The sequence below is a fragment of the Schistocerca piceifrons genome, chromosome 9 (genome assembly GCF_021461385.2).
Source record: "Schistocerca piceifrons isolate TAMUIC-IGC-003096 chromosome 9, iqSchPice1.1, whole genome shotgun sequence".
Taxonomy (NCBI): Eukaryota; Metazoa; Arthropoda; class Insecta; order Orthoptera; family Acrididae; genus Schistocerca; species Schistocerca piceifrons.
The window spans coordinates 123,355,622-123,362,340 of record NC_060146.1 but is presented as its reverse complement, the minus strand read 5'-3'; the positions used below and the strand labels follow the sequence as shown (position 1 = coordinate 123,362,340).

The window sequence follows — 6,719 nt, the reverse complement described above, 5'->3', positions numbered from 1 at the left end:
CATAGGTCAACCGATTCCTCCACAGGAAAACACATCTGATATATTCTATACGACACTGGTAACGGAATGTGCGTCACATGACAGGAATATGTTGTCGACCCACCTAACTTGTACACTTGGCGAATGGGTAAAAAGATTCTTCTACCTTGCCCGATTTAGGTTTTCTTGTGGATGTGATAATCACTCCCAAAAAAGTGATGAAAACATAAGAGTTTGTCACATAAACTGAAAATAAAAAAATTAAACTTTTCACTCGATGGAAGATTTGAACAAAGGACCACTCGTTCCGCAACTGCTCACGTTACCACGAGACCATATCGCTCCTGTGTTCCTTGTGTCCTTGATGTTGCCTATCTTCCCATGGACTACTCAGTTTGTATATTTTTCTTATTTTTTCACAGTTCCACACAACTTCTTCCTGTTTTCTCAATTGATCTGTGTTCAGTTTTTCAAGGCCTATCCACTGTGCCAACTTATAACTAAATCTGAGGGGGGTGCGATGGGGAGGTTCCCTTGTTAGCTGTAGCACTTCGTTTCCTAAACATGTGAGACACAGCAGCTTATAGTCTCAACAACTACGTCTATATATTGCACACACTCCTCAAGCCATCTTATGGTGCGTCACGCGGGGTCATTTTCTTTCCTACTGCGCTCACAAGTAGAGCGAGGGCACGACGAGTGTCTATATGCCTCTGTATCAGCCCTAATTTTTCTCATCCTGTCTTCGTGACCCTTACGCAAAGTTTACGTTGGCATCAGCTGAACCGTTCTGCAGTCATCTTCAAATGCTGTTCTCTAAAAACTTTTCAGTGGTATTCCTCGAAAAGAACGTCGTTTTCTCCCCAGGATTTCCGAAGCATCTCCATAAAACTTGTGTGTTGTTTGAACCCACCGGTAACAAATCTAGCAGCCTGTCTCTCAACTTCTTCCTTTGATTCGACGTGGTACGGACCTCAAAGCCTCCGGAGGGACCCAAGTCCTACACACGGTCTCCTTTGCAGATGAACCACACATCCCTAAAATCTCTCTCAATAAACCGAAGACGACCTTTCGCCGTTCCTACTGCAATATGTAGTTGAAATTACAATGAAATGAACACACTTAGCTGCTTACAGGCGTTGAAATACGTCAACGGGGTCACATGAAAATGTGTGCGCCCACCGGGACTCGAACCCGGGATCTTCTGCTTACATGGCAGACGCTCTATCCACCTGAGCCACCGAGGCCACAGAGGATAGCGCGACTGCAGGGATTTATCTCTGGCACGCCTCCCGCGAAACCCACATTCTCAACGTATTGTCCCTGACTACATTCGTAGTGCCCCCGCCCATTATACTCATTACTCGCGGCGCGTTGCCGATTCCTGTAAGAGTTCGGGCACTATTTGTGCATTCGCACCGAAGAAGAAAAAGATGGTCAAGTGGCCAGGGAGCCTTAACTATACAGGGTGATTCAAAAAGAATACCTCAACAAATGTGTATTTAATGAAAGAAACATAATATAACCTTCAGTTATACATCATTACAAAGAGTATTTAAAAAGGTTTTTCTTTTTTCACTCAAAAACAAGTTCAGAGATGTTCAATGTGGCCCCCTCCAGACACTCGAGCAATATCAACCCGATACTCCAACTCGTTCCACACTCTCTGTAGCATATCAGGCGTAACAGTTTGGATAGCTGCTGTTATTTCTCGTTTCAAATCATCAATGGTGGCTGGGAGAGGTGGCCGAAACACCATATCCTTAACATACCCCCATAAGAAAAAATCGCAGGGGGTAAGATCAGGGCTTCTTGGAGGCCAGTGATGAAGTGCTCTGTCACGGGCTGCCTGGCGGCCGATCCATCGCCTCGGGTAGTTGACGTTCAGGTAGTTACGGACAGATAAGTGCCAATGTGGTGGCGCTCCATCCTGCTGAAATATGAATTGTTGTGCTTCTTGTTCGAGCTGAGGGGACAGCCAATTCTCTAACATCTCCAGATACTGTAGTTCAGTTACAGTAGCACCTCCGAAGAAAAAGGGACCATAAACTTTATTGGCTGAAATGGCACAGAAAACGTTCACCTTAGGCGAGTCACGTTCATACTGAGTTGTTGAGTTGTTTCCCGCGGAGTCTCAGTACCACATATACAGACATGGTGACAGTTGACTTTCCCATTAGTGTGGAAAGTTGCTTCATCACTAAAGACAATCTTTGAAACGAAAGATTCATCTGTTTCCATTTGAGCAAGGATAAAATCACAGAAATCGATTCATTTAATCTTATCAGCTGCAGACAGTGCTTGAACCAATTTCAGACGATAAGGTTTCATAACTAACCTTTTTCGTAGGACTCTCCATACAGTTGATTGTGGAATTTGCAGCTCTCTGCTAGCTCTGCGAGTCGATTTTCCTGGGCTGCGAACAAATGCTTGCTGGATGCGTGCTACATTTTCATCACTCGTTCTTGGCCGTCCAGAACTTTTCCCTTTGCACAAACACCCATTCTCTGTAAACTGTTTATACCAACGTTTAATACACCACCTATCAGGAGGTTTAACACCGTACTTCGTTCGAAATGCACGCTGAACAACTGTCGTCGATTCACTTCTGCCGTACTCAATAACACAAAAAGCTTTCTGTTGAGCGGTCGCCATCTTAGCATCAACTGACGCTGACGCCTAGTCAACAGTGCCTCAAGCGAACAAATGTACAACTAAATGAAACTTTATAGCTCCCTTAATTCGCCGACAGATAGTGCTTAGCTCTGCCTTTTGTCGTTGCAGAGTTTTAAATTCCTAAAGTTGTGGTATTCTTTTTGAATCACCCTGTATATTTACTAAGATGGTATCTGTTCTTTCGGTGACCAAGAAGCTCGTTAGAATGAAATTACAATGAAATGAACACCCTTAGCTGCTTACGGGCGTTGACATACGTCAACGGGGACAGATGAAAATGTGTGCCCCGACCGGGACTCGTTTTTTTTTTCTTTTTTCTTTTCTTAGGGCCTCCCTTCTCCCCTCACAGCCCTTCCAAACGCTCACCTTGTTTGCCTTCTTCGGATAGCTTCTTTGCTTTTGTCGTTATTATTATTATTATTATTATTAGTCCATCCTTCTACCAACTCTTTTTTTACTTTTTTATTTTATGTACTTTTTTATGTTTTTGATGCCAAATCCTCATTTTTCTTACTTTTTGCGAGTGCTCGGCCACTTTTTCTTTTTTTGTATTTTTTTATTTCGGTTTCCTATTTTTTTTCTGTAAGCTGGATGCCTAAATTACCTTTACTAACATAAATGAGAATAAATATTTCTTCTTAATATTAATTAAAGGTAATGAATCTTCCTCTTGCTATTGGAAAGACAAGTATATTAAAATAAACTGAAACGTGAAGTCTCTCAAGGATAACATAAAATCTTGCATTTCCTTGAAAAACGTTTCTTAGAACTTAAAACTTCTCGGCGTATGGTATAAGATGATTAAAAAAATAAAATACATAAAAGTTGATGTCTCGTTTCTTCATGAGGATGTAGTCCGGTGGGTCTTGTCACGGACTTGATTTCTTTTCTGTAGGGTCTCGTGAAAGGATCGAAGTCATTCCGGTTCCAGTTACCTGTAATCGTGCAAGGCTGACATCTCTGAATTCCGTACCAATCTTAATCTGTTATTGTTCTCTGTATAATTTTATTCTATGATTCTATTTAGGAAGCCTGCGTAATTTTTGTTGTAGTCTTTTTTCCGCATGAGATGATGGTGCTGAGTCGTTAGATACACCCAGTAATCTTCTTTGCTTTTATTTTCTGCCTTCAAGATATAGTGCACTGTGTGCCCTTTTAGCCAGTTAACAGCATTTCTTTTCGTATTAGGGTATGGCACTGCGTCTGGAGTCAGAAAATCTGCGGCGGTGAAAATGGTTGGAGATATTCTGTTAACGGTCGCTAATTTCTTCTTAACTGTATGCCATATGTCTCTTACTCTTTCACACACGAATCGGTGTTCTTCAGTGCCAAGAAGGTTGCATGACGCGTACAAGGACGAATTTGTGAGATGTATAGCATGCAGTTTGGAATTACTGAAATTTTTCTGTTGACTGCATTATACCAAGTTGCTTTCACCTTAGATGGTTGGTTCCGATCGTGAATATTTTTCCAAATTGCAGACCAGTCATTGTTGGGGTATTTTCTTTCAATAATATTCCCTTCCTTAGCTTCCATAAAAGATGTATACATGTCCTTTACTCTCTTCAACTGCTGTTCTGAGAGACTCGAGGAGATATAACTGTACTCAACGAGAAAAGTTTTTAGGTGACAAAGACCAGCTGGTATATGCTTCACATCTATTGGCGCCTGCATGCTTGCTGGAGCAATTTCATTCAGCAAGTGGGCCGTTAAGCTGTCGGGCATCTGTTTCCATTGCTTGCGCATTCGACATTCATACAATGCTCGTGACTTGTAATTGACATCAACAAGGCTTAAACCTCCTTTCCTTGTTGGGAATATTAGTGTATTGAACTTCACTTTGAAAATGTTGCCTTGGCATACAAAGCTTCCTATCGCGGATAAAATTCTTCAGGCTGTTTCTAATGGCATCGGAAAAGTTTGGACAACATAGTTAAGTTTGGATGTTATATACACATATACTAGTATGGTTTTCTGTATCTCGTCCAGTTGCCTCATACTGTTTCTCTGTACAGATGCTCGTATGCTTGCAAGTAGTTTTTTTAATAATTGACGGCAGTAGTGTGTTGGATGTTGCTCCTAAATTCAATACCCAAACAATTCAATGTGGATACTTCCGTCAATTGTCCCCGATTTTGCATGCATATTCCTCTGCCTAGGTTCATGATGCCTGACTTCCTTTTATTTAGTTTGGCGCCAGAAGCAAGTTCATATGTGTGTACAATCTGAAGAGCTTTCGCGACTTCATTTATAACCACGACGCCTACATCACCTGCATAGGCGTTGCACACTATTTTCTTGCCGTTCATACACAATCATTGCAGGTGAGGCGTGAGTGTCACGAGGAGAGGTTCTATTGCTATTGCGAAAAGGGCCATTGACATTGGGCAACCTTGACGTACGGATCCAGTTAATTCAATCTCTCTACTTAGTTCTCCGTTTATCATTATTCGTGCTACATTGTTTTTCAGAATTTGTTGAATAATCCTCACGAATCGTGGTGGGAATCCCATTACTTCCATGATACCAAAGAGATACTTATGATCTACTCTGTCAAACGCCTTCTCGAAGTCTAATGACACTAAAGCACATTTTATTCGGCATACTTTTGCGGTTGATATTATATCCCTGTATTCGCATATATTCTGATAGATGTTTCTGTCTTTGCCTACACATGTTTGGTACGTGCCAGTTACAGGGTTAATAACCATTTTTATTCTTCTTGCAAATACGCGGGCCATGATTTTGTGATCACTGTTGAGTAATGTTACTGGGCGAAGGTTTTCAATTGCTTTGCTAAGTGAGTTTTTAGGAATTAGAACTATGATCCCTTCAGGAAATTCTTTGGGAGCGGCAACAGTGCCATTCATGAGTTCGTTGTACATGCATAGCAACTTGCTTTTCATTTGTGGCCAGAACACTTGGTAGAATTCCACGGGGATACCATCAGGTCCTGGAGACTTATTTTTAGTACTCTGTGCTATTGCGTCTTTCAATTCGTCCTCTTCTGTTTCAGCGGTGAAATTTTATACTCGCTCTGTACTAATTCGTCCTGATACGTTTCTAACAAGATCACGCCGCGCCTCGTTGACGGTAGGTTTGGTGGACATCATATCTGAGATATATTTATGAACAGCGTTTCGAATTTCATGCTGTTTTGTGTGCCTGGTGCCACCAGGTAACTCAACGTCTGTCAGTATTTTACTGTTTCCTCTCTTATTCTCACGCATTACATGGTACATAGCTGTTTCTTCCCCTTCTACAATGTTGTGTATTCTCGCTCTGACTTTTAAACCTTCTGACTGTCGCCGCTTCAGTGCTAAAAGTTTTGCTTTAACTTTCTGAATCCTGCTAAAGTTCTACATTTATCGTGTGTCCAAGGTGTACAGGTCTCTAAGGCAGCTAAAATAAAATTCAGTCGCCTTTTTAATCCTGAAACTTTTCTGTCGTTAGTAATCGATCAGCATTCTTCTTATTTTAGGCTTCGCACATTGTAAACACCAACTGTATAGCGGGAATCGTTTCTCGCATTCTTGCCACACATTAGTAAATGCTACGCGACATTCCTCATCTTGCAGATGTGTAATGTTGAGTTTCCATATGCCCCTCGCTCGGTGAGTCTCTTGTTTTTCCAAATTTACTGTGGTGATGTACGCGGCGTGGTCAGAAAACATAGTGGGCCAGACCTCAGACTGGAGTACATGGTTCTTAAGGTTGGACGAGACGTAAATTCTGTCTAGCCTGCTTGCTGAGTGACTGGTAAAATATGTGAAACCGGCCTGTGCGCCATGGGTATTTTCCCAGGTATCGGTTAACTGCATTTGGTGGACTATTCTTTCCAGTTCTAAGGACTTGTTGAAATTCGGTGTCTGGTCTTTCGGGCTAGGTACAGAATTAAAATCGCCGGCTAGGGTTATATAATCTTGACGTGTACCGAAGAGATGAACGATTTCACTTTTTAAAAAATCCTCTCTAGCACGCCTGTTATTGTTGCCTGACGGTGCATAAACGTTGATGATGAGGGCATTATTAACAGTCACTGCAACCCCTCTCCTGTTTTCAAG

The 6,719-nt window shown here is 41.8% G+C and overlaps 1 non-coding gene across 1 annotated transcript; it reads right to left on the bottom strand.

The window, feature by feature from the left end:
• Positions 1 to 1,152: 1,152 nt before the first annotated feature.
• Positions 1,153 to 1,226, bottom strand: Trnat-ugu. Its single transcript has one exon. It is a non-coding gene; the product is annotated as a tRNA-Thr (tRNA).
• Between the last annotated feature and the right edge of the window lie 5,493 nt (positions 1,227 to 6,719).